The sequence below is a fragment of the Desmodus rotundus genome, chromosome 2, assembly GCF_022682495.2.
Source record: "Desmodus rotundus isolate HL8 chromosome 2, HLdesRot8A.1, whole genome shotgun sequence".
Lineage (NCBI taxonomy): Eukaryota > Metazoa > Chordata > Mammalia > Chiroptera > Phyllostomidae > Desmodus > Desmodus rotundus.
Genome location: NC_071388.1, coordinates 132422066 through 132448231, shown reverse-complemented (window position 1 = coordinate 132448231; position 26166 = coordinate 132422066). Strand labels below are relative to the sequence as shown.

Here is a 26166-nt window from a genome sequence, read left to right as displayed (position 1 = left end):
GGACAAAAGATTGGTATAGTTGTGAAACTGATCCTGTTATAACAATGATTACTCCATGAAGTCCTTTAGTAGTCAAGAAATAAGTCTAATTAAGCAGAATTACAGGGACCTTTTCCTTTGCACTTTGTATAAATAAGTATTTTCCTATAGGAATAAATGTAAAGAATGGAAATATCGTACATTTTGGGAGTGTATAATTCTACAACAATTACTCTTTACTTTTGCTTTACTCTGTTTTATTACTTTTCAGCAATATTACCTATATATCTCAATATATTTGCTCTTGAATTAGCTGTATAGTTGTTTGAATATTTTTATGGTGTTTTAACACTTTTAGCACCTATTGCAAAATTTGATTTGGAAAAGCTCATTTTCAGCTCTAGCACCATCACTTAGGAGCATCTGGATATTACGTAGTTTGGATTAGGAAACAATAAAATAAAATTACAGCAGCAAAAGAAGCTAAGGGACACAGTGGATGTGGGCATCGCAGGAGCTTTGGTGCGAGCAGAGAGTGTGCTGCTTCCCTGTTGCTGGCACAATGGCAGTCTCTTACCTTCTAGGCTGAGTCACACAACCATACAGCAATGGCATGACTTGTCAGTTCTCTAGTCCACACCCAGTTTTAAACTTCTTTGCATTTTTTTTTGCTTTAAGTGAGGATTATTATATTTATCTCAATCTATTTCAAACCTGCCATATCTCAAGTTTCCATAAATACAAGTAGACTATATTTTCTGCTTGAAGTAGTTTATTTTTTTAAATATCTCTTTTTTATGTTCTTTCCTTCTCTGTCAACACTTTATTTCTGAATGCTCTCTAAATTGGAATCACAGACACCCAAAGTTAAAAAGGCAGTCCATACCATTCCCTGCGTGTATAATGAATGCCTTCTACAGCCCAGCAAGCCCCAACCCCGTGATGCACCAATAAATGTCTTCTGCATGTCATTGACTCTGAATTGGAATCTCAGGAGGAAGTCAATTCCATTTTATGCTTTTCTATTTGTTAGAGTGAGTGCTTTACATCAGGACAAATTATCTCCCCATAACTTTCATTCCCTGTGATGGATACACTTTAAGGGGAAAATAAACCAATTATTGCACTGGTTAGTAGGATGTATTTCCCTTTTAACATATGAAAAGCCTGCTTGGGCTCTAAAAATAATGAATACTGTGTTCAGTTATCTCTTATTCTTTGAGAAGAAAATGTATGCTTTTCCCTTAGTAATTACCGATGCTACTCAAAATATATTTATTTAACTGTCTTTTACTTAAAAAAAACCTGTATGACATGATTTTTTTTTGTATTTATTAGACCAAGAGGCAGGTATGCCAGAGTGTGAGATACCCTAAGTAATACAAAGACCTGCCTGTGTCACTCATTAGCTGTGTGAACTTGGAGCAGGTTTTTATTTTTTATTTTTCTTAATTATTCTGAGCTTTAGTTTTCTCTTTGTGCACTGGAGAGGATGGAAACTGACTTGGGGTAAATTAATTAAACAAGTTCTGGAAAAGTGCCAAACACATTGAAGGGCACATAGTGGGTATTAAAAAATATCATACTATAAAATTTAATACAATATTATATTAAAATATAATAGTGGGTATTTAAAAAGCTATAGCTAGAATTTTAAAATGATATAATCCAAGTATATTCATATGAGCCCCATATTTCTGATGCAACTTAATGCATGCATGATGAACTGGCCCATAATTTTGGAATGCTAACTTTGTATCCAGCTGAAGAGAATTCACTGTCAGCGTTACTGCATGGCTGCACAGGAAAAAATAAATCTCACACCTTATTTTCATGGAAACCAATTACATTAGGTATTCCTTGCTTACACTGTTATGAATAATTTTGTAATTGGAAAATATCTACATAATTTCATATTGATTTTCCTTAGATATCACAACAAAATGTTGCTTATACCCTTTTACCTATTCCATATCTTCTGCTTATTTAAAAAAATTAATGTTTATGCTATTACAGTTGTTCCCACTTTTTCTCCCTTTCCTCACCTCCACCCAGACCCACCCTCTCTCCTCTCCAAGCCAGTCCCCATATTGTTGCCCGTGTGCATGGCTTGTGCATAAATGTTCTTTGGTCAATTCCTTCACCACCTGTCATCTAGTACCCCCTTCTCCTTTCTGGCAGCTGTCAGTCTGTTTTATGTATGTAAGCTTCTGTTACTATTTTGTTTGTTACTTTATTATGTTCATTAGATTCCACATACAATTGAGGTCATGTGGTATTTTTCTTTAACTGACTGGCATAATTCACTTAGCATAATTTTCTCCAGCTCCATCAGTGCTGTCACAAAATGTAAGGGCTTCTTCTTTTTTTACCGCTGTGTAGTATTCCATTGCATAAATATACCACAGCTTTTTATATCCAGTCACCTACTGCTGAGCACTTAGGCTACTTCCAAATCTTAGCTATTTTAAATAGTGCTGCTATGAACATAGAGGAGCATATGTATGTGTGTGTGTGTGTGTGTGTGTATAAAATTTGTATTGGTGCTTTGAGATCCTTGGTGTATATTCCCAGAAGTAGAATTGCTGGGTCAAAAGGGAGTTCCATTTTTAATTTCTAAAGGATACACCATACTGTTTTACACAGTGGCGGCACCAGACTGCATTCCCACCAACAGTGCTCTAGGGTTCCCTTTTCTCCACACCCTCTCCGGCACTTGTTTGTTGATTTGTCAATGGTAGCCATTCTGACAGTTATAAAGTGACATTTCACTGAGGTTTTAATTTGTATTTCTCTATGATTAGTGACATTGAGCATTTTTTCACATGTCTCTGGGCCCTCTGTACTCACTCCCCTTTGGGGAAATGTCTGTTCAGGTCTTTTGCCCCTTTCTCAGTTGGGTTGTGTTTCTTCCTGGCATTGAGTTGTATGAGTTCCTTGAATAATTTGGAGATGAAGCCTTTGTCAGATTTATTATTGGTGAAAATGTTCTCCCATACAGTGGGCTCCCTATTTGTCTTTCTAAAGGTTTCTTTAGCTGTACAGAGCTTTTTAAGTTGATGTAGTCCCATTTGTTTATTTTCTGCTTTGCTTCCAGTGCCTTAGGAGATATGTTGGCAAAAAGATTTCTACATTGAATATCTGAGATTTTACTACCTTTGTTTTCTTCTGGTTTTTTTTTTAATGATTTTATGACTTACATTTAAGTCTTTTCTCAATTTTGAGTTTATTTTTGTGTTCTATATAATTTTTAAAGCTGTAACTGCAAAAAAGTTCATGACATGGAATTTGTTGTAATTGTTTAGCATAAGTTGATGTTTTGCTTTAATAATAAATTCTTCACTAAGTGCCAAACAAATAACATGATAATGAAAATATGGGCTAGTTATTTTTGTATTTCAATGCCATAGTAAACTATGTTCCTGAAAATGTATATTTTAAAGTTTAAAGATCTTCTAAATTTCTACCTTATTTTCAAAATCCATTGTTAAATATTTTAGGTAAGATGCTATGACTATCTTTATGAATAATAGACTGTATTCTCTAAATTACAGCCTAATCTCAATAGCTATTACCTATCTGATGAGTAACCTATTTCAGATGAGTTAAATATCTTCTGTAAAAGTAACTTTATTAAGCTAACATTTATGGAGAACCAAATATATGCAGCCCATGTCACTAGAATTAGCAAAAGAAGAAAGGAAGGAGGTTTGCATTCTAAAGACTGTGGAATCTTTATTTATATATCATACATTCCAAAGGCAAAGAGGCCTACATGTTTTACTTTTTAAAGTGTATTATACTTAATAACTTACAATGTTTTTGTTTCGCTAAGAATGCTGTTTAAGAACATTACAGGCTCAATTAATACTAAAAGATTTCTAAAGAAGTTTTGAGAAGGAAAAAATTGCTTCATATAACCAGAAAAATGCAATGCCTGTGGTATTATGTATCTCTATTGTTACATTATGGTGCAGAGAACTTAAATAAATACATTGTTTAACCAAAATTTACTGGAGGTTCTGTAGACAAAGCCTACAATCCACGCTATTACCTCTTGCCCTAATTTAACTGCAAACCTGTAAATAGTGAAAATAAACATTTTCAACTAAAGATTAATGACTATTATATGTGTAAATAGAGAGTTAACACTAGTGCTCATATAAGGCAATTTAATTGCACAGGTAATTAACACTTCTGCGTTCTTCTCATTATCGTTCTGTTCCAAGTGAAATGCTTATTAGCAACCTACACTGAAGAAGGAACAAATAGTGTTACCATACAATAGTTGACACAGGCAGCCTTCAAGTATGTGACATTAATTAAATTAAAACTTCAAACTACAAATAGACTTCTAACTAATGATAGATAACCATCTACACAAAACAACGTAACTTTTTTCATGAGTCATAAGTCCTGCTTTTAATATGTCATATTCAATCAGAAATAAATCCATTACCAAACCTTTTATGTCTGTCTTTCCAAATGGAAAGAATTCTAACATTCTGAGGCTTTTCTGCGGTCTAAGGGACTTTTCTTCTCTCTCTCAACCTGGTGACAGATGATCAGCATGAATTTCTATCAGCATAACTAGGGAAGCTGCACTGCCCAAGCAGCTAGGTTACCATGCAGTCTTTAGAGGCAGTGCGATGTTCTAGACATTTACAGATCAGTATTCTAAAGACAGTGGTTAGTGTATAGAGAGTGATCAATAAACAGTATCAGTATATTATTAGAAACTTAGCAGTCCTTGGAAAGTACTCTGATTCTCAGCAACCACAAGTGTACTCTATGAACTGCAGCTAACCTGGGACTAGGCGTGTATGGAAGCTCATAGGATGCTCCAACAAGGCTTCATGAGAGCACAACACTTTGATACATTTAGAACATTCAGAGAATGCAGATGAGTTCCTTTGGAATTAACCCACATGACAATCTTGAAAGTAGTTGGTCTACAAAGCAGAATGTTACTAATTATCGAAAGATGCATACAGACTAAATTATGTGCATCAGCTGATTACCATATATTTTCCATTTACAAAACTTTATAACTAAAAAAACTAAGTTATAATTACAATTTTGCTTGGTGAGAAGAGAATATTAGTTAAAATGAAGTATATGTGTTGAATAATTTTAGTGGCTCTTGTCATAAAGTTATGAAGCCTACTGTAATATGTTAACATATTTCAAAACACTATTACTGCAAGCATTTCATGAAATAAGATCAACTTTAATTAACATATACCATGTACTTTTGTTAGTGATACATATGGTAACAAGCAAGCACATACTATTGCAGCAATGCACCTCAGCATTATATTTGAGTTGAACAGATACTAAAATGTATTGCTTACTCTGAGAAAGAGGAGGCCTAACATAACATCTGGATAGAAAATTCACTGGAACTTACAAATATTACCCTATGAGGATGTAGGAACTGTTAAAGGGTAAAAGAGCAGTACTTAAATGGGACTACAGGAATATGTGGTAGCCATCAAAGACTCTTAAGGGGCATTTTTCGTTGTTGTTATGCTGCACTAGAAAAATGATAGCGAGTTTATTTAAATAATCTTTGGGGAGGTAGAATAAGAGTAAGAGAAAGATAGGATTTTATTCTTAAGCATGACAATAATAATTCTATTATACAAAATTGCGCCACTAATAAAAGTCATTTTAAACATTTGGCCTAATGCATCATTGTCCAATAAGGCTTTGGGATAAGGAGAGTGCTCTGTGTCAGCCCTTTCCAGTATATTAGCCACCAGGCATATTTGGCTATTGATCATTTGAAATTTGGCTGTAAGACTGAAGAACTAAATCTTTAGTTTTATCTCACTTCAATTACTGTTCATTTCAATAGCTGCATGTACCCAGGACCTGCCATGCCAGATTGCAGAGGTCCAGGCATCCGTATCCATGATATGGATCCACGGTCATATGTTCCAGAGTGTTCGCGATCCATGGATGGAAGGAGCACTAACAGATGATTGCTCTATGTGCACCCACTTGGCAGGTTTACTGACAGCCATTTCTTACCAGTAATACATTGTTTCTGAAGAGAAGGTGCAAACAGCGTGGTTACTAATTTTGACTTTTTATAGGTTCATCCCCTGCTTGGAATTCCCAGCTTTAAATGATCACCTATGAGTTACTTATAAACAGGAGTGATGTCATCAGTTAGTGTGTGGGGATGTGTTTTATGGAGTCATCTCTCACAGAGTAAACTTATCCCTTACTTTTAGTGGGCTCTAACTGCCAGGCGCAGTTGTAAATCAATCAGATACCAAATAATAACTTACTGAATTTGTTTGTTAGTATTTAGTGATTGCTAAATATTTTACATCCCCTGCTACCCACTAGTGATCCAAATGATTAAGTAGTGCCCCTGCCCTTGAGGAACTTTTTTACAATCTTTAAATGACATAGCACTATAAGTAAGCCAATTAATTTTCCAAGGCATGCTTAATTAATATGAGGCCCCTGGGGAATTGTCTACAATAAATATGAGTTTGCCAGCAAGAAGAAAGTATTTATCATACAATGGCCTTCCTTTGGATATGCCAGTCACCAGGATCATTATTAAATTATTAGGTACTATTTGGGGTTGGCAGAAATCCAATAGCCTAAATTGTTTCCAGGGTGGCTTTTGTGGCTAATGAGCTGATAAAAAAATCTAATTTATTCCTTTGTACATATGATGTAAAGTAGTTAGTGTTAGGATATGCCTGAATGCCTAAATATATCGATCAGCACTATAATTTGCTTATTAATTTTTTGTTTTCAAAATTCAACATGGCAAAGTTTGCCTTACTGTTCCCTCTGTTTCTCTCCCCTTTGACATGCCCCGTTCTCCAATTCTGTGTGTTACTTGGGGGAATAAAAGCAAATGAAAGAACTCACTCATATTGTGATGAGTTTCAGAATGTGGCATTTAAAAAGAAGTAACGAACAAACAAGCAAAATATAACCAGAGACATTGAAAGTAAGAACAATCTGACAGTAACCAGAGGGGAGAGGGGAGGGGATAATTGGGGAAAAAGGGACAAAGGGTTTTCAGGAACAACTATAAAGGACACATGGACAAAACCAAGGGTGGGGGGAATCAGGAGAGGGAGGTGGGGATGGCTGGGGTGGAGGGGCGAGTGGTGGTGGGGGAAATGCAGACAGCTGTACTTGAATGACAATATAATAATAATAATTAAAAAAAGAAGTATTGAATAAGGATCTCACCTTGTAAGCATGGCAGGGGTTAGGGGAAAGAGAGGATTACCCTGGCACAATGCAAATCATACACATGGGAGAGGATAAAATACTGTGTATTACTACTGCATTTAATGTACAGGTAGAATTTTCATATGTAGTTGCATTATTATTATTATTTCCTTCATTTCAATAATATACCAGATTTAAATTCAAACCTGGTAATCAGTAGTTGAACTTGAGATTTCTTATGTGACCAAGTGTTGGAAGTTGAATATCAGAGTCATTAAGGGAAACTTCATTAGTTATATCCAGGTCCAGAATACAGGAAAATATATGTGTGTGTTTGTGTGTGTGTTTGTGTAAAATTATGTATATAATTATATATATGTAAAATTTACTATGAATGTATGTTACATACTTATAGTAAAGCAACAAAATTTTTCTCCTTGAGGTAAAAGCCATAACTGCTATTCTTCTATTCCTCTTTATTTAAAGATTGAGGTTGAAGGACATCATGGTTGAGGTCAGAATGTTATATTTGTGCTACCATCTTTATGCTGCTCTCAATAAGATGCAGGACAGCCTTAAAGTTTAAAAAATGACTTTCAAGTTAATTTAGACATAAGAATAAATGTCATGACTTTGAAATTTCATCACTCTATCTATTCGATTTCAATAATGCTGGTAAAATATTTCTCATAGGCCAATTTTTCTTGATAGTGATAACAGTGGTTCTTATATACCCACATAATCTATCTATCTACCTACGTATCTATGCCTATTTACACATTTCCATAAGAAATACTACTTTTAAATCAAGTAATGTTTTTAGGTATCATGCATTCTGGAGCATTTTGATTAAAAACATTATAAATTAAGGTAGAAATATTGATGAAAACACAAGTACTATATCTAAGACATGGGGAATTCTCCCATTTATTTCACGGAAACCACGATATTAGAATATCAGCTTTATTGCGTCAAATATGAAAAAAAGAAAACTGTCTTCTCCTTGGGGCGAATCTAGGCTTATTCTCTTATTCACTTGCCTCTCCTTTCTAGTAATTTAGAAGTATGAGTATATTGATTCCTATAGAACATTTGGGAAAAAAACAAAATTGACATTTTAAGGAAAGATATGGACTATTTTGAAATAAACTTGCCAGCTAGGCAGATCTACTACTTCACTAGTAAAATTAAGTCTTATATTTTTGGATGGTGTTTGGATATTAACAAGTATTCTGTATCTGTTATTCTATTTAACCCTCACAGGTTAGACTGTGTTGTTAGAGTGGTGCCTGTCTCCACCTCAGCCCCAGCTCACCAATATTTAACACAAGGCAGAACGAGACCAGGTTGTGGAAATGACTTTCCTCGGTTCAGGTGTGGAGGGCCAGAGCTGAGCCTTGGCCTCTGACTCCAGGTCTGCGACCCTAAGCCAGAGAATGTGTAAATTTGGGGGGCAGATAAAATTTTTCAGAAACTACAACTTATTATGTCACCCTGTACAATGTTTATTTCTTTTAAATCTTTGTCATGGCTACACATGAATGTGTCTCATATGATTACCTATGAGAAGGCATAGCTTCATTTGTGTATGGAAGCTGATTTCAAAGTTAACTTTGCAGAAAATCTTTTCAAGTTACCAAGACTACAACTTCAACAACAGGAACAAAAAGTGGTAACTTCCCTCCTTCAATTGAAAATCTGTGGGTCATTAACTTCAAAGTTAATTGTGCTGTAGTGCTTTAAATGTAAGCCAGAATCAATGACAACTGCTCGATTAGACATGGAACCTACGTTCAGACCACTGCATTTTTTCATGTACTATATTATTTTACCTGTCATGCATTCAGAATGCATGAAAATACTGTGGTATTGATTATTAATGAGTTATACCATATATACCCACTTTCTACCTTGACTGTATCAGTTCATTATACATAAATTAAAATACATAAAACATAAAATTTATGAACTTCCCACACTTTACCAATTCCAAAGAAAATGAAAGTGTCTTGAATGAGAGAGGAATAATATTTCTGTGGAAAAATAAAGAATAATAAAGTAGATTATCATCATTACTGGCCAACTTTGTGAGAAGCCATATTTTGCTAAAGATATTTATTAATAAACACAATTTTGTTTTCTTTGAAAATGAGAGGAATTTAGAATGAATGGTTATTTCCCATAAGCATATTATCTATAAGAAATGGGAAAAATGGCAAAGGGCACACAATGTGAAAAACAAAAAGCACGTGAAGAAAATACAGGTTTTCAGAATCCCGTTGCTGGAAAGAACTCTGGTGCTGATCTTGTTCATCTATAAAGCAATAGAGCAACTACTTCTAGGCCATCCTTAGAGAGGGACCTCCGCTGCTGGAATTTGTCAAGAAAAACTAAGCCCCTTCCCTCAGGAGACTACTTATGTTCTTGTCATTTATATCTAGTCGTTTGCAGGTCTTTTCTTATGTGGATCAAAAAGTGCTTTCTTTTGAAATTCTGAAGGAAGCAACAACCTCAACCCTCTTTCATTATGAAGTTGTCATATAATAATAATCTTACTTCAATAATAATGTCCTTGACAATATTCTTGCTTCTCCAGGAAAATATTTCTCAGTTTTTCAAGCATTAACTTAAAAGCATAATTCCCAGATTTCATTCAATTTATTTTCCTTCAACTGGAATGATTTTTTTCCACATTTTCTAAAGTGTTACCTGGTAATCTGAAGGTGCTCTGAACAGAGGGGTGGCTCTATCTCTATAAATTTATCTCCTCTAGTAATAGAAAAAAAAATACATTATATAATAATTTGCATGTAATAAGTCAGCCTAATGCTGAGTGCTAAACCGGATCTTATATACTTTACATTTTTTTATTCCAAATTGAACTTCATATTATTCTTTGTTTGCTTTTTTCCTGGCTAGTTGTTACAGCTTAAAAATAACTTCTTTAATAACTCAAGTACTAGCTATGTTCCCAAGCTTTATTCATTTGTGAAATTAAAAAATGTGACATGTGAATCCTCATTTAAATACTCATTTAAATTATTGATTATCATATTAAGTTGCACAAAATTCAACCCAGACCTTTCAGAACTTTTCCTTTGTGTAAACAAGGATGGACTTACAGGGCATGATACTAAGTCAGACCTAGAAGAACACATACTGTATTGTCTCACTTATATGTGGAATCTAAAAAAAACCCCAAACTCATAGATAAAGAGAACAGCTTGGCGGTTGCCAAGGGAAGGCTGGGGTGGCGGAAATGATGCACGTGATGAAAAGGTGCAAACGTCCGCTTACGTTTGAACAGTTTTGACGATGAACAGTTTTGGAGATGAAATGTACGGCATGATCATGTTACTGAAAGAAGTGGGGTTCTGCTGTCCACCGTCCATAGGCAAACTCCAGAGGCAGAGGTTTGGTGAAAAGGAAAGAGGTCATTTATTCAAAAACTAAACAATTTTGGAAGAATGTCAGGCTTCCGTCTGAGAGCCCCCCTCACTGTGCACCCAGAAAGGATCTCCACCACCCCCTGCTGGACCAACTCGAGGCTGCGCCCAGAGTTTCTTCTCCCATTTAAAATACGCTTTGGGGAACACAGTCGGCTGCAGCATGACCATCCAGGCAGCTAGGCTTATTCCAGGCAGCGTTGGCTTCAGGCATTTTTCTTGAGTCAGTGTGCACGGGCCCTGCACGGCCACACCCCGCCACTTCCCATACTCAGGGCCTGGGGCTGCCATCAGACCATGCAGTTTTTCGGCCCGCTGGCCCACGAACCCTCCAGCTCCCACAGGGCAATCAAGAGGAAAGAGAAGGGCCGAGTCTCTGTCCTCGCTCTATTTTAATCTCTAGGCCCAAAATCCCATGCGTTCTGGAAATGTCCAACTTCCCTAACCAACCTGTCCTTTCTCCAGGGTGGACCGGCAGGTCTGCACCTCCCCCTATTGCCATGTTCCAGAAGGGAGTAGCAGAGTTTTTTCCCTCCGTCAATCACCCTTGTCAACCCACACAGACTCCCGGCAGAAGTCTCCTTCTGCTGACATACACCACACACGCTGGCTCAGTCGCTGGGGCGATGTGACGCTGCCATGGTGGTTCGCTTACCCTTACCCAAGGGCAGGGAAATCACGCGCAAGCTGCGGCTTCAGTCCCCACTGCCTCCAGTGTTTCCTGTGACCCACCCCACACTCCAGGCCTTGGGCAGGCACTGCTATCAGTCACTATAGTTAACAATACTGTATTGCATATTTGATAGTTGCTAAGAGAGTGAATCTTAAAAGTTCTGATAATAAGAAAACTTTGAAGTGCATGATGTGATTGATGTTAACTAAAGTTATTGTGATAGTAATTTAGCTATATATGTATATATGCACACATATATAAATCATCGTGTTTACAAGTTAACTAATAGTGTTATTCATCAAGTATATCTCAATAAAAGTAAAAAAAAAAAAAAAAAAAAAAAAACTTCTGACGAGGAGAAGGAAAGGGAGGTGGGTTTCCAGTAGGATTTAAGAGATAATGCAAAAGACACAAAAATCAAAAGAACCAGACAGGGCAAGGGAGCAAATAATTCGAATGAGTATTACAGAAAGGGAGAGATCCTACCCTACTAATTTAGTTTAATAGGCAAGAGATCATAGAGGGTAATCATGTGGGCCCTGAAGCCATAATGTCTGTGTTTGAATTCTTATTTCACGAAGTACAGTAATAGCTGTGACTTTGTATAAGATATTTATCTCCTGGATTTCTATTTCCTGGTGTTTAAAATGGGAATAGAAATGCCCCATAAAAAATGATCTCAAGGCTGAGTTAATTCCAAAGGGCTTTAGAACACTGACTGATATATGGGAAACATTCAATTAAATATTAGCTATATCATTATCAAAGGAAAGCATTCCCTCTGAATTACACACTATGTCGTCTTCTCTCATTTCTCACACCAGAGACGAGACGTAAAGCCATGTAAGGACACATTGCTGACAAAGGAATCTATGACCACTTCGCTCAGGCCCTGAGGAAATGAAAGCCTGGATGAAACAGATTGAAGGCTAGTATTTGCTTATCTCAGCCAAGGCCAACTTTGTAGAAGCCATAACTAAATTTCAAGATTTACAACAAAAACACAGACAGTAGAGTTCCTATTTAAAGGCAGACGCCACTCAGAATGTCTGTGGCAAACATCTGTTGGAGCTGGTTACCTTTGGAGTAGTTTTGAGATGTCTATTTCCATCACGTTTTCCTTGGAATGACTGAAAAACGCGGGCCTCTATGTAGCTGTTCTAAGTTCCAGACAGGAAGCAGCTCTTTTTGCAGGGTGGGGGGTGGGGCTTAGGGACATAATTTTGACTTGTTTTAAGGGACTGAATCTTTGGTAAAAATATTTTTTCAGCAGTTTCACTGATGCCATGATAGATAGTAAAAGATATAAAGGGATATCATGGAGAAAAGTTATTTTGCCACGTAGGAAACTTGAAAGGGGATTTATATTTCAAAATGACAGTGACTTAAAGCCCACATCAAAAAATGTCTTGAAGAAAAAAGGACCATAATTGTAGCCTATGAAACTGTATTACTCAGAATCCTACCTAACTGAATAATGAATTTTAAACATCTCGGTCTTCTATTCCTCAGTAAAACTTTATACACAAGAATGAGTTATTAAAGTGCTACAGATGAAGACTTAATTTCAGAATAACAAAATATCCCTGTTAAAAAAATAATTCTGTGTTATTCTACTATTGCTTTTCAGCAATTTAAGCCATTTATTGGCTATGTTTTATTAGGCTCATAAGTTATACCCTTAGTTTTTTGTACTTTATAGTATTTTAACATCAAATACTAATGTTATACAGACAGGTTTGGTTCTGACATATTTAAAATTTTACTGTTTTTTGTATGTAAAACCAAAAAGTTCAAGCATTTAGAGTTGTACTTTCATAAATGCATTGGTTAATTCTTGTGTTTGCTCTGGCCAGGGATTAAACCCTCAGCCTTGGTGTATCAGGATGATTCTGTAACCTAGTGAGCTACCCAGCCAGGGCTTAGAGTTGTCCTTTTGAAAAGTCCTAATACTTAGTAACATAATCTTTGAGTAATATATATTTTATTGTACTATTATATGAGGTTATTTTTACTTTTAGAGACAATTCTTAAAAGATTCAGAATGAATTTACTTCCAAATATTAGTTTCTATTTTGTTATTTTTACAAAGTTTTAATTTAAGTAATTTCGAGATAGAATACTTACAGTTATGCATCGTCAAATCAAAGTTATCAAACTTTGTTCTTTCTTTAGTGTTTTGCAGTTTGCAATTTGTTCAGCAGGTTTGCACTAGAGCTCAGTCCTAGAAGACACTTACTCAATTCTTTAAGCATTTCTATGACACTTCAGGGTTAGTAAAAGTAAATTTGGGCAAACAGAAGTCATCCCTTATTCCTTCTGCTTATTCCATCACCTGCTTATTCCATCATCTCTTTACTTTTTCTCCTAGACTCATTCCCCTGCCCTCCCTTCACACTAATGCATGGCTAACAGCAAGTTCCTGTACTTCCTTAATTAGTTAGTCTGAGCCTTTTATATCTTTAAACTAGGACACAAAGTGAATTCAAACCACTTTCTCTAACCACTTAATTAAATATTGAAGAATGCACTGTTACTACATGCAGTGGTACAGGTGTACGCAATTGCAGGTGGTAGACCAGAGAAGGTAGTTGGTCTAAATTATTTGAAATATCCTTTTTTTAAAAAAAGATTTTATTTATTTATTTATAGAGAGAGAGGAAGGGAAGGAGAAAGAGAGAGAGAAACATCATTGTGTGGCTGCCTCTTGTACGTCCCTCTACTGGAGACCTGGCCCACAACCCAGGCATGTGCCCTGACTGGGAACCGAAACAGTGGCCCTTTGGTTCACAGGCCCATGCTCAATTCACTGAGCCACACCATCCAGGGCTGAAACATCCTTGATATCAGTTTCCCAGAGATCTAAACCAGTCATTTAACTTTCCCAGAAGTAAATTTTGAGAAATTAAGGGAAGAAATGAAGGATGCAGGAGGAAAATGAGCAGGATGAAATTATATGTGTGTGTGAACTAACAAATATATATATATACATATATAATATTATATATATATTTCACACAGTGCTTGCAAATAAAATGAAAGGTGCTCTCTGCCTTAGCATTTCCTAGGTCTGGAGTTCTGACTCGCAGCTGTTAAGGCTTTACATCCTTGATTTCCCATATAGAGCAGATTGAGAAGGGACTAATACAATTTTAACCAAGCCATCAGATCTGACGTCATATGATCAGTTCTTCATTTGTACTTTCACACTATCCATTCTCAGTTTCTAAAAACAAGTAACAGGAAACAGGAACTTTTTGCATAATTTCTCATGTTTTATATTTGATATCTTCTCTGTAACTCATGGCATTCTTTTATCTTATTTTCTCTTTGACAACATAAGATCCCTGGGTAACATTTGGGAGATTTTCTTCAGGATAAGATTGCATGTGCTGTCCTAAAAACAAAACGTTTCATAAGAATTTGCTGCAGATCAGCATTTCTAGAATGTGTCAATGTATTAATATTAATAAAAGTTTAAAATTATGTGCTCCGGGCCTCTCTTAAGTGATGTTTTGTTTAACTTGTGGTAAAACAAAATGATGTGCTCCAGTTCTTCGACTCCATTTCTTGAAGGTACTTTCAGAAAACGGCACTGGCTTTAAAATCCAGTTTTGGAGGTGTGAGCCCATTGCTATGCAAAGCGTGGTCTGTGCCACAGCTGCACTGGTGTCACCTGGCAGCTGAACGAAATGCAGAATTTCAGCCCTGACCAAGGTCTGCTGGATCAAAATGTGTACTTCAGGTAGACACCTGGGTGATTCACATGTACATTAAAGTTAAGGTAGCGTTGTCTTAGAATATGTAGTATGATGTCGAATGTGACCTTGACCAAATGTTTAATATGAAACGTGGGGAAATATTCATGAGAGGCATAATCCATGAAAATCAGAACAGAGTAGCAAAATGATGAACTATGCTGAGTAACATATAAGAAGATGGAATCCTTCATGCACTGCAGCATAACATACTAAAATGTTTACTCTATCCTGGGGTCATTTTTTTTTCTTTTAGATTTTAAGTAGCTTTTTAGATATCTGTTTTTAAGGAAAACATTCTAATAAAACACAGCATTTCCATGACAACTTTACATATAACTGAGGCATTCTTAAAGAAATTTTATGGGTTACTCCTTCTATCTTAAATACTGCGTTATTTTACCTTAATTGTGGTTGTTAATCAACTTCATCAGATAATACCATAGTGAAGCATAGGTGAAGGCAGAGGAAATGCTGCGGTAAAGGGTTTCTGTATTTTCCCCAACGGACAGACACTGGATGGGGCAAAAATAGGTGTACGGTTGTTCATATGAAAAATAATGTGATAATTAATAAATAATACAAGAATAAGCCCTGTGTTCCACATAATCATATTGTAAACCTACTTTTGCTACACGTCATTAGCTATAGGGGTGTATATCGTTCTGCTCGCAGTAAATATGGTTTTCAATTTTACCAGTTCAATGTGTGTGTTTGCACATATGTGCATAGAAGTCTGCAAAATTCCAACTTCAATAGATTTGAGTCCAATTCCATGAGGTAAACGTATTGAAGTAACAAAAAAATTGTTTAAAATTTATTTACAGAATAAATACCCAACTTAAAAATGAAAAAAAGCATGCTTTTGGAAATTTTTCATTTGCATGTACCTGTTCAAACTACTAATTTCAAAAGTCACATTATGAATTGAGGGTGAGAAAAAAACCGGGTCAGTTCTGTTACCCGATGTCTGATTTTCCATTGTGCACGTTTCTGTTGACTTTCCTGTTCTTCTTCCTTCCCATTTCAGGTCCTTTTGACAATTTTTATGTCCATTAACATGGTATAAAAAGTCAGAAAGGGCAGATACAATGAAAATACATCAGTGGTTTCCTTTGCAAATATATTTGACAAAAAAGATTTGGTGGAAGAGGTGAGACTCACTGAAATTTTGCTACAATGGTATTTACTGTAGATCAATATTTAATGTAAAGCTGACCAGTATTGGGAGTTCCTCAAACAGAATGCAGTAGTCACCCAGGGTATTCGGTTGATATATGAGTTTCATTTATTCTTCCACCTTTTTATAATTTTCAACATGGAGAATCAGAAAATTCCTTCTGTTGTTGATCTTTTGCTTTGATTTTTTCCCTGAGCCAAGAAATTTTCAAGAGGGAATTGCAATTTTGTAAATCATTAGGATTGTCCATGAATATAAGGGATTCCTCTCTAGTATCCAAATAACAGTTATCACTAGTTCATTTTTTTTTCAGACCATTCAGATGTCATTTAGTGGATTGGTTTCATTAACATTATTAGTCATGTTACAATTCTGTGTGTTAGTGTTTACATGTGTTTCATTCTCAATCTCATTTTTTTCTCTATTCTCCTTTTGCTCAGCAAAAACCTCTTTATATACAGGATGCTGGGAAACAAGTACTTGCTTTAAAAAATTTTAAGAAATGTAGCAACTGCCAGTAGATTTCCATTAAGAAAGAAAAACTTCCTTTGCTGATCCACTAGTCAGCAAACACTGTTTATTTAGTAGTTGTTTTAATTGTTCACATACATTGGAGAAATTCAGCTCTGTTTAAAAGAGGGGAGCCAAGGTGTTATATAATAAACTGAAGAATTACATGAGCACACTCAAAGGCCCTGGAGTGCTTCTGTAGAGGGTTTCTAAGGGAGAATCTGGATGAGTGTTTATTGTTGGCACACTGAACTCAAACTTAAACCTCGCTAAGTCTCTGTCTTTTCAAATATGCAATCATATTTGAATCATAAGTGGCATCAATTCTTCCTCTAACGGATTTGTATTGCTTCAAAGATACTTACTTGCCCTGTGTCAGTTCTAGCATGAAGAGGATATACGAGTGGCAGATGTTAGGGTGTAAAATCTGTGTCTGGAAAAGCAGAAAGGCAGATAATTGTACCATATGGTATTTGAACCTGTGGTGTTGGCATCCTTCATGCTGGGCTCCAGCCTGCCAAGAAAGCCAGGCGCTAAGACTGTGCCAAGTAGCAGGAGCAGCAGGACTTTATCAGAGAGAGGTAGCAAATGACATGTGGCCAGTCTGCTTGACCCAGAGGACACCCCACCAAAGTGGAAGTAAGTCCTGGTAAAAGAACGATTTAAGTAATCGAAGGGTTTGTGTGCTAAAACCCTTGATTGATCATTAGAAGATTCTGGCTTTACCTTAGCAATACATACCATTTAAAACTTACTTGTATTTACTGAGGACCAGTTAGATATATAGTAAGTATTCTGTCATCAAAGCGAAGCACGTGGGAACCGTGTTCCTACTTAGTACTTGCTGAAAACACAACGCAAATTCCTCTCAGCACTATTGACTGTAGAAGATGTCTCCCGTAGAGAAGATTCCGTATTCTGCATTTCATCTGGTGTTAAAAACCGGATATCTACCCTGACTGTTTAGGGTGTGACATAGCTCGGCGTCACAACCTTGACTGCTGACATGGTTGGCTTTCCTCTTCCTCAAGGTCCTTCTGAAATCTACTTCACAAAGCGAGAGAGAAAAAAGCAGATGGACAGAGACATATAATTAGGCTTCATCGCCTTGTTTGTGTCTTTGGTACACAGGATTGAGATTGTAGCACAATGGATATAACAGACTACAAAAGAAACCAGGTTTTGATTATGTAAGAGACCTAAATTCAAATAATAATAGTATCACTGTGCAACATTGGGGAAGGTGTTTATCCTCTGCAACCTTCAATGTCCTCATCTATGTAATAGCAGTTGTAATACTTAGAATGTTCTTGTAAGGATTTAATAAGATAATGGACATTACATGTTTACACAGAGGCTGGGACATAAAAAGTAGTCAATAAACAGCAATTTTCCTATTAATATAATGCTGCTTTTACAGTATGCAAGAGAAAACTGTTTTCAATAAAAGTGCAGCATGAAATTAATTTCACAGTTAATATCATTTTGAATAAGATGAGAAATATATTTGAAGAATATTTTTTATCAGTAGCTTTTTATGTTTGGTCTGAAATACACGGTGTATATACTCTACAAGTGATCCAAGACTGTTATGTTAAAGAACGTCCGCACCTTTGGCTTCTAACTGTGCTGTTGGACATTCAGTCTTCCCCTCCAGCATAAGCTGATTTATAGAAGAATCACTGTGTCTGCCAACACACTTCTCCCAGAGAAAGATGATGAGCTGCACATGGATGACTCGGCCGCTCTCATTCACTGCAAAACCACGTGTGTGATAACGGTCTCTCAAACGATTGTTTATTTGTTTCACATGCACCACAGAATTTTTTTTTCAAAATGCGATGCAGTGATTCAAGGCATATATTTCCACCACTTTCTTCTCCATTTTTCTCTCATCCATTCATTGCAAGCAAATATCAGTTTTTTCCCAAATGGAATAAGAAATGAATAACTCCTATTAAATAATCATCTTTCTACTCATTGTTTATGTGTATCACAATGAATCCATGTTGTTCGACCAAAGTTCATGGAACAGACTTCTCTCTAAATCAGATAGTTGTATTTTCTTTTTGGTTTTGGTTTTTGGTTTTGTTTTTCTGTCAGTGTGTATAATTGAATGTTGTCTTAGGTGAGCCCTATAAAAGAAGATTGCTCTCTAGTTTGTGTGGACTTTTTTCATCTTGTCTAAATTATGACAAAGAACTAATTGGATGAGAAATAAGGCTTGTCATCTATTGTATCCTCAAAAAGAACCCTCTTCCTTTATAGATTTCTCAGAAAAGAAATCTCTCCTTAGAGTTGTGGCAACAGTGCCTCTACGTGCAGAGTTTGGCTCAGAGGCAATTTCTAACACATTTGTGAAATCAAAGTTCGGACTCTCAGCTGTCCTGACATGCAGATGAACCAGTTGGCTGTTCTTACTCCTTGTCCCTTTCTTGCAGTAAAGCCCCTTTTCTCTGGGAGATGTGTGAATCTATTTGATTTTAGTTTGTCTTTTCCTGCCAGGTATCTGTCTTTTAACATGCTTCCTCCCGAAGATCATTTCTGTTTCAAACTGAGTATGCATTCTACACTCTCCAAAACTTCAAATTGCAATCAGGAGCTGTCCCTGGGATACAATAAGTAAAGTAACCCAAGAGAACAAGAGCAAAAAGCATTGGCTTTAGAGATGAAACACATATTCCATCTTGTATTTCAGTAGAAAGATACTCCCAAATGGAACATTACACCTGTTTCCTTAGTTATTATATCTGTAAATTGGGTCAATGTTTTCTTTACAGAAAAGTTTTAAGAAAAGAATAGAACGTAAGTTTTACTTCTTGGAAATGCAATAGGATTTCTGCAAAATGGAAATAGGCATCCTCTTTCTGGTTCATTGGTTTAATACACATTTGTTTATTTCAAAAGAGGGTCAAGAGCCAACTTTAGAAATCAACACAATTGCTACCCTGAAGTGTGCTATCAGTATCAATGAAATGCCCCTTTCTCTCAAACAAAAGTTCCTTTGCCATTTTCACAGAGGGCCTAAAATTTTCATCTTTACAGTTAATGCATTGTTTCTGTAAGAATCTTGTTTAAATGCAAATATGTTAGCACCTAGTTTACAAAGTTGGCTAGTAAAAAGCAGGACTCAAAAAAGCATGAAGCTGTATTTTAACTGAGGTGGAGGAAGTGAAAAAACCATTTTTAGACGTTTTGACAAAGAGACAGTGGCATAATGTAGCAATCAAGTAACACGATAAATAGTTGCATGGAGTGGGATAAAGGAGCATTGCAAATACCGAAATAACACTGTTTTTTTAGTCACATAAGTTGAATTTCCTCCATTTGCGTGGTTTAATGAATGGCAATGTTGCAGTGGTAGTTACACAAAAAACAGTTATTTCATTTATTTTCCTTTCTATTTGCTTTTAAATGGAAGGTCAGGAAGCAAGACAGGCCATTGGCCTGATGAAGTTCCGATTTCCAAAGCTGTAACTAATAACGATGATACTTTTGCTATATTCGTACAATCATTTTTGTTTGCCAATTTAGGCTGCACTCTAAACGTTTACAGTTTCAGTGCAGGAGAATGTTACCGCTTAACCTATATTTGATCATTATGACAATCAGTTAAGTGGATTAAAAAACCACTTGATATATTCTGAAGTTAGCAGAAAACATATATATATATATATATATATATATATATATACAAACACACACACACAAATATAGGGCTCTCTTTTAACATAACAATATTTCCTAATGTGATCTGGAAAGTTTTAAGTAAAAAAGTCTTAACTTACCTATTATTTATTTATACCGATAACAATAAACACAATGGTGACTTTGGTCATAGAAGAATTATTCTAACATGGCATAATTTTTCTTAGGTAACCAGGCATGATTTTCCTATATTAAATACATAAATAAAGCTCAGTATGTTGGATACAAAGAATTTTCCTGCATAGTTACTTCTGAAGAGTAAGGGCTAAAGAAAATTAATTTTTAAACCTTGGAACAAATTATCAAAGCTGCAAAATCTCATTCCCCAGGGACTTTAAAAAAGGACAGATGTCAGAGATGGCTGAAGGATAGTGTAGCCAGACAAAATCAATCACTTTTACATCTCTCCCCATTCTTAAAACTTCACAACATCCCTTTGAAGTATGTAAACACATAAGGCCTTACTAGAACCTATTTTACACAGAAATTATTTATTTTTAGATTATTTTTATTTATTTTCATTTTTAAGTATATTTTATTGATTATGTTATTATAGTTGTCCCATTTTTACACCCCTTTATCTCCCTTTGCCCTGAACCCCACTCCCACCAGCATTCCCCCACTTAGTTCATGTCCATGAGTTGAACATATACGTTCTTTGGCTTCTCTGTTTCCTATACTATTCTTAATATCTCATTGTCTATTTTGTACCTACCATTTATGCTTCTTCTTCCCTGTACCTTTCCCCCCATTTTTTCCACTTCCACTCCCTGCTTATAACCATGTGATCTCCATTTCTGTGATTTTGTTCTATTTGTTTGGTAGGGGGTTTTTTTTTGTTTTTTTGTTTTTTTAGCTTCAGTTGCTGATAGTTGTGAGTTTGTTGTCATTTTACTGTTCACAGTTTTGATATTCTTTTTTTTTAGATAAGTCCCTTTAACATTTTGTGTAATAAGGGTTTTGTGGTGATGAACTTCTTTAGCTTTACCTTGTCTGGGAAGCTCTTTATCTGCCCTTCCTTTATAAGTGGTAGCTTGGCTGGATAGAGTAATCTTGGATGTAGGTCCTTGTCTTTCATGACTTTGAATACTTCTTTCTAGCCCCTTCTTGCCTGCAAGGATTGTTTTGAGAAATCAGCTGATACTCTTATGGGAACTCTTTTGTAGGCAACTGTTTCCTTTTCTCTTGCTGCTTTTAAGATTCTCTACTTTTCTTTAATCTTGGGTAATGTAATTATGATGTGCCTTGGTGTGTGCTTCCTTGGGTCTAACTACTTTGGGACTCTCTGAGCTTCCTAGGCTTCCTGGAACACTATTTACTTCACCAGATTGTGAAAGTTTTCTTTCATTGTTTTTTCAAATAAATTTTTAATTTCTTGCTCTTCCTCTTCTCCTTCTGGCACCCTTATGATTCAGATGTTGGAACTTTTAAAGTTGTCCCAGAGGTTCCTGAGCCTCTCCTCATTATTTTGCAATTTTGTTTCTTCATTCTGTTCTGGTTGAATGTTTATTTCTTCATTTTGTTCCTAATTGTTGATTTGAGTCCCAACTTCCTTCCCTTCACTGTTGTTGGTTCCTTGTATATTTCCTTTATTTCGCTTTGCATAGCCTTCACTTTTTCCTCTATTTTGTGACCATACTCATCCATTTCTGTGAGCATCCTGATTACCAGTGTTTTGAACTGTGTATCTGATAGGTTAGCTTTCTCTTCATCACTTAATTGTATTTTTTCTAGAGCTTTGATCTTTTTTTTCATTTGGGCCATATTTCTTTGTCTCTGCACACCTGTTTTGTTCTAAGGGGTGGAGCCTTAGGTGTTTGCCAGGGCCAAGCAACCATCTTTGCTGCATTGTGTTGCTGTATGTGGGGGAGGAGTCTGAGAGGGAACAATGTTGCTTGCTAGGCTCTTACCCCACTTTCAGTTACTTCCTCTGCTACCCACAAGCAAATTGGGTCCCTCTGGTGGTGATTCCTGAGTGGGTGGACTTGTGTACTTTCTAGGACTCCTGTGAGAAGGAAACGGAAATGCTTCAGGTCCAGTCTGTATTTTGAAGAAATTTATCAGCTAAAAAGAAAAAGTAAGAAAGAAGGGATGCTGGTTGAATCAGCAAAAGGGACTTTATTCTTGAGTGAAGGTGAAGAAAAGTGGATGAAATTGTAGGCTAAGAGCTTAGAACCATTGGAAAGTACAATATAACCAAGCAGCAAATCTTGATAGAACTAAACAACTCACGTGATGTGATAGAGTTAAGGAGGGGACGGAGGTTCACTTTGGGGGATGAGGATTGATGCTGGTCCTGCTAAGACACAATGACATAGTGACAGGTATAGATATTTTACTGTTTCTGTCATTACAGAAGAAATAACTCCATTCCTTCACAAAATGCTCTATCTCAGATTTCTTTGAACAGAAAAGGCATTTGATAAGGGTATGTCTTCCCTTACTATGTCTTACTGAACAAAGTAAGATATTTACTCTATGTGTAAAAAAATAATGTAAACATTCAAAAACATGCAAATAAATAATGATATCCTTGCATTATCCTAGAAGGCTTGTTCATAAAAAACTGAGTTTAGGAAATTAATCACATTTCAAGTAATTGAGTAAGGCTTAGGAAAATTTTAAAAAGTACATATACTATTCTCCTTTATTGACATATTTTAAATCTTCCCAATGAATGAGATTTTTTTCTTATAATTAATTACTATATGTTAAATTCTACTACCTTGCTCAGGTCACCTAAATCAGATTTGAGGGACTGGAAATATTTTCTGAGTATGCCTTACTGAATATTGAAATGTTATTCTCCCTAGGAACACAGTACTTGCTAAAATATTTTAGTGTCTTTGTAGTATTTTGAAATTTCTCACATGTTACCCAGTTACTCCAGTCCCTCTCCCAGATCCCCCTAAATCCACATGATTTAGCAACTAAGGAGGTAATTCCAGGTATATGAGGGAGCCTCCAACCCTACTTCTTGATATGGTTAGATTATGATTTCTGATTTTAAAATGTTTGAATGCCTAAAAGTTTTCATGAAATGGATCATTTAAGATGATACTGACATATTCTCAGGAATGCATGCAGGCTCCAATATCACTTGGCTGTCCTTCTCACACAGGTAAATGGGTAAAAGTAGGGAACAGACTGAGTCTCCTCTCTATTTACAGGATAGACCAAAGGAGCCCCATGGGAGAGTACAAGCCTTTACTGCACAGATAATGATTGAGAACGAGGAATGGCTCATTCCCCAAAGCAACAGTACAGCCAATGCCCCTGCTGCTTGGCTCTAGGAGAATTTTAGTTGAGGCAGTCATTATTGTTTCTCACACTGACCTGTTTCTATTCCCATTTTCCAGAAAGAACAGCAAAATACTGGTTTTAGTAGAGTTTTCCAACTAAAGTATCCTAGCACTTGGTCAAAGGGGTTTGAGAATTGATCTCTCAATTTTGATGTTAATTTCTAAGGCCTGGGACAACCTCTACAACTAATTTCTGCTACTTACTTCAGTGTAACTTACAAATATCGTCATTGTCTTACATGCTTCAGTATGAAAATTTGGGGGGGAATGGTTCAGGCGCAATGCATTGAGCCATGGCCCAGCCATCATACCAGTTATCCAGTGATGATGGAGACCAAGATGACAGCATATCATGGGTGTGGAAGAGCATCGTTGTTGGTCTGGAAAGAAACCTATTGACTGTGTCATTACTTCAAACAAATTTTATTTATTTTCCCAAATTCTTACCATTGGAGGAATTTAATAGGTCTATATATTACCCTTGAAATATCCAAACATTTTTCTTGTTTTCTCAAAATTGGTACGTAGCTGAGCCTTTCTTCTGAACACCAGAGGTGAATTTCACTCCTTCTGTCATGCTCATCCCTTCCCTGGCAGCCTAACACTAAACACTGTACTCACGTGAGTACCAACACATATATATCACTTTGCAGCAGGGAGGGATGCATAAGGGGACTCAATAGTAATGGAAGCATTATGATAAAGATTAAATTTTAAGAAAAGGAAAACAAAGGATCTTGTTTTTTATAAGAACTACTAAATCACTTTTGGTCTCCAACTGTAAATATCTAAAATTTCCCAGGTGTATGAAGTGTTCTTTTTGTGGGTTATTTCCTTTTTCATTTTCAGATAATCTCAATGTATCTGCTCTAAACGTGGCTTTGACATTGCAAGGATGTGTGATTTAAAATTTTTAGGAATCAGACAATTAATTTTAAGAACTCCTTTGTAACTGTTGGTCATAGAACTTTGCACCTTTTCAAAACTAATTCATGTTTTTAAATTTTATTTTAGAAATGGATTTATGTTACTCTTACAAATACAATATTAAGTAGCTGAAAACTCAGTGAAAAGTATTTCAGTTTTATTCTTATAAATTGAATTTAAATTAATGTATTTGTACTTTAGTTTTATATGGAAATAAATGCTTATTTTTTAAGGTACTGACACTCAAGTTGGAAAGACATGTTACACAGTAAGATGAGCTGTGCCCTTGTGGAGACAGGTGTTTCACAAAACGAATAGTCTTCTATAGCAGTAATTGTATAAATATTCATGAAAAGATACAGAGATACCTGTTCGTGGCAACACTTCAGCTAGTGAAATTACATCATAAAATTTTGTTTACATCTCTCAAACACAAAAGGTTTAAAGTTGTTTTACCATCAAACAAAATCACATATACCTATAATTCATATTTGATAAGGCATTTCAAAAAAATACAACTTTCTTTTGGCAACTCCAGCTAATTTTGTTTTCCTTGTGTAATACTTTTGCTTTCTTTTCTCTTTTTTTTTCATTTTCTAATTCTTCTGCAATTCTCATAACTTTGCATATGCTAGAATATATTAGATTGGCCTTTTAATTATTTTTGAGCATTTGGGGGGGTGTAACAGAAAAGAAAGTTATGAGATACAAGTGTTTACCAAAAGGCAACTCACCTTCTCTGCATAATCTTTATTTAACTGTGATAATAGAAACCACTTAGTGCTTGCTAGGAAAAACTGTAAGAGCTTTTGAAACAACTCTTACAACAACCTGGTGAAGCACAGAAAAGGTGGACAACTTGCTCAAGTTACTCAGGTTACAAGTGGTGGGACCAGGAATTGGACCCAGTAACCTGGCTCCAGAGTCTGTTGCCCACTCCACTACTCTGCATTTACTTACATGAATAATACATATTGAATCTGAATTCCTACTCTAATTCTGCATCTCACAGTGCTCAGTGCTTTGCCGTTAACAGCTTTTGACAGTCACAGCACCCTCGCAAAGTAGACTCAGTTGATAGTTCCATTTATAGATGAGAAACCTAGTGCTTAGTTCATTAAGTAAATTAATGCCTCATGAGTATTGCTAGAACCGTAGTTAAAACCTGAATGTGTCTGGCTGTAGAATCTGATCTGTTGCCATAATCAGTGTCAGATTAATACATAATTGTAGGCATCGATATGATTGCACTTCGGATGTGGGAGAACGGAGCAAGACTTAAAGTCATTACAGGGAATTTGGGGAGTGTCTACAGAAGAAGTATAGGTAGGATTTGATAATTAGGCACAAGGATATACCTGAAATTTGGATACACAACAGTATACAACTTGGGTGTATGACAGACATTTGGAATTGGTGACCTTTGAGAAAAGACTGCATTCTGACTTTAGTGAATCTTTAGAAGCAAAAA

At 35.9% G+C, this 26166-nt stretch overlaps 1 protein-coding gene across 1 annotated transcript in view; it reads left to right on the top strand.

Moving 5' to 3' along the window:
• Positions 1 to 26166, top strand: part of LRP1B (LDL receptor related protein 1B) — a 1720016-nt gene that overhangs the window by 617487 nt on the left and 1076363 nt on the right. The gene's annotated exons all lie outside the window — the stretch shown is intronic.